The sequence below is a fragment of the Frankliniella occidentalis genome, unplaced genomic scaffold (genome assembly GCF_000697945.3).
Source record: "Frankliniella occidentalis isolate FOCC.00 unplaced genomic scaffold, Focc_3.1 Scaffold899, whole genome shotgun sequence".
Lineage (NCBI taxonomy): Eukaryota > Metazoa > Arthropoda > Insecta > Thysanoptera > Thripidae > Frankliniella > Frankliniella occidentalis.
In genome coordinates, this window is record NW_026268005.1 from 14,793 (window position 1) to 18,069 (window position 3,277).

Here is a 3,277-nt window from a genome sequence, read left to right on the forward strand (position 1 = left end):
GTCGCCATTCAAGCCACCCTGGAGACCGCCCTCCACCTCCTCGTGCGCGGAGTCAAGGTGGGCGACGCGCCCATCTTCGTCGGCGTCTACTACCCTGACGGCACCCAGCTGGTGCTGTTTCAGCCAGCGGCCCCTGAGGCCAGCGCCACTGCTCATTCGGACCCTGGTCGGGGTGAGCCCTCGACTGCCAGTGCTGCGTTGGATGTCCCCCTCTCTCAGGACAAGCGCCCCCAGCCCGCCCGCGTCGACGCCGCCCCCGGCGCCGGCGTGCGCCCAGGGCCAAACAGTGCTTTCGCTGTATGGCCTTCGGGCACACCTCCTCGTCATGCTCCGCGGCCTCCGCGGTCTGCCAACAGTGTGCTGGGGCGCACTCTACATCCATCTGTTCGCGGCGGAACGTACCGCCCCGCTGCGACAACTGCCAGGGGGCCCACGTCGCCTCTTCGCGGGCCTGCCCTCTCCGGCCCCGGGACCTTCCCGCCGAGCCAGGCGGGGTCCGCACTTCCACCCTGAAGGCTGTCCCCAAGCAGACTCGCCGGGCCAACCCCACCTCCTCACCGGCCTTGGCAGCGCTGGCTGCTCTCATGGCACTGCTCTCCAGCCCCAGTTTCCGGGACGCCGCCCCATGGGGTCCCCGTCGCCCTTTACGGAGGCTCAAGTCGCGGTCCTTTCGCACCTTATTTTGAACTCTCGCGCCACGCCGCTACCTTCGCTACACACATCCCCTGGCTGCATGAGCCTATACGCTCGAGGCCAGTCCCCCTCCATTTACAGGGGGGACGAAAAGCTCTCTCTCTCTCTCTCTCTGCATGTGTGCTGGGCTCGGCATCGACTTCTGCTGCTGTTATTGTGCGAAGAAAGTTGGGTCACGAAAACAGACTGACGGGCGTTAGTTGTGATTGTGCTACTTCCCATTCGTAGTCCAGGACAATTGTTCTAGCGTCCAGCTCGTTTCGCTCCAAGTCTTGTAGTAAAGTAATTGACTATTTGGGGGAGGCTGTCTGCGAAAAGACCAGCCATCCGGCTTGTGGTAGTCTACATATGTCTTACCTGCCCAAGCAGCGCCGCAGTATACATTAAACAGACCAGCACGTTTCCTGTTCTGGGTCTGCGGAACTGGATTACCTTGTTCGGATGGATCCGTTTCTCACCTCTGCTTCGCTTAGAGCGCCTGGTGTGCAGGCAGTCCCGTACAACGCACAAGGCCTGCGTGGTTGCCTACGCCCACTCTGCAGGGGCCACGACCCTGTAGGCGATGCCCGAGCGAAGTGCGGGGTTTTCGCTTCTCTGGGAAAGAGCAGGGAGTGTCCGAATTTTTGTCAAAGAGAGGCAACTAGTCGGTTTGATTTCGGCAGCCGTAACCATGCTGGTTGTAGGACTATACGTAGCCTGAGAGCCTCCCATGTAGGGAAAAATACAACACAGAACCAAGTGTTATGAGTCAAACTCCTATTTTTTATTATTTCCTGTCAGTTTAACAGGAGGATTCAGAGTGGCAAATTCACTTCAAGGCTCAAGGCCTCCAATAAGATTGTCGCCGTTGGCGTTGGTGCCCACCACCAGCACCGCGCTGATAGATCGCCGGGTCAAAGCGCCGAGCAGAGGGGGACCGTTCCAGCCTACCTGGAACTGAAATTAAAGGTGCTTGGCAGTTCCCTGACAGGCGCTGATTCCGGGCTTATAAGAGCGGACTCCGTGGCGCCTTACGGGCGGATGGAGTAGCAAACCTACAACACTGTCCGCTGAATGATACACTCAGTACATAGACATACACGTGAGGAGAATACCTGGTGTCCAGGCTAAAACATGGCAGTACGTTGGATTGCCTATGCACTGTATCCAGGGGGCTAAAGGCACGGGGAGGGTGGCGAGGGAGTGGCAGCTCCCCCACCACTCCCTCGCTAGCGCCCCGCACCTGCAACCAGTGAATAGGCATACCAACGTACTGTCATGTTCTAGCCTGGACAACCGGTATAGAGAATGAAAAACGTGGGTTTGGACACGACTACGACGAGTAGGGTACTGATGACACACAATCCTGGACGACAGTGTACATCAGTAAACGTGTTTCAGTGACAAATAATTTGACACTTACTACCTCCAGAGGGCTGCATGTGGCGTGGTCTCGCCGACTCAGCCTGCACCTCATCACCAACAAGCTCCAGCAGGTAGTGCAGCATACGCATGCGCTCCTCATGCAGGCGACGCTCGTAGTCCCTCTGCTCGTAGGCGATCTCAGTCTACAACAAAAATTAGCCCACATGGCTAAGAAAGAGAGAGTCCCTTCGAACAGGTCAAAGAGCTCCAAGCCGAGGCATGGCCGAGCGAAGGGGAAAGGGGAGGAGGGGGGGAGCTGAGCGCAGTGGTTCGGCACCCCGCACTACACAGTCGGTAGAGACCTAGCTGACGAGCACGGCATTCCAGGCAGCATAATTGGGCTTCCCTACCGTCGCTCACCACTGTGACTGAAGGTCCCGTGCAAGTGTGAAGCCCCCCCAACCCCCACAAGCTAGAAGGCCAAGAGCCTGTGGATGGGGCATAGGCAACCCCGCGGGGCTTGCGCGTGCAACAGAACGGCCTACCCACCCGGCGTCAGCGGTGCTTGCACCATATCAGCTTAAACAATGCAGCCTTCGCAGCCTTTAATTGCCTTCTCCGGGCCGCGGATACACGGCGGCAAAGGAGGAGAGCCCAAGTAGAATGAGGGGACCCGACTTTAATGTCGATTGTAGCTTCACGTCCACCATGGACCATCCCTGGACTTTATCATTTCAGCTCAACCGGAATGGTTTATTGAATTCGAGTTACGGCATTAAATGCAGGTGTCATACAAGAGCGCGTAATGATTTCATCGTAAGCAATGAATCGCAAAAGTACTCAATTATTTGCGCCTTAGTTTGCACTGACGTTACGATGGCAAATGCGATAGCAACCTTTATACTAATCTACCGCCGCAAGACTTGACTAAGTATTTATTTTTAATTTCTTGCAGAAGGAGAAGCAGAGGTTTACTTGCCTCGAGGAAAGCGGCAGCGCTGCGTAGTTGGGCCATTCTGGCTCTATGCAAGTCTCCGAACACTTCCCATCGATTCCCCATCTTCAAGTGCCACAGCTTTGTTAGCCGTCAGCATCCACCATAGCAACCCACACATTGTTGACCTCGACAATATGACGAAATTCAGACCGGCCCAATCCCCCCCCCCCTCCCTGCAAAACAATAAAAAGACAAGCAAACAATAGATTGTGCTCAACCTCTGCAACCCACCGAAAGATGAGC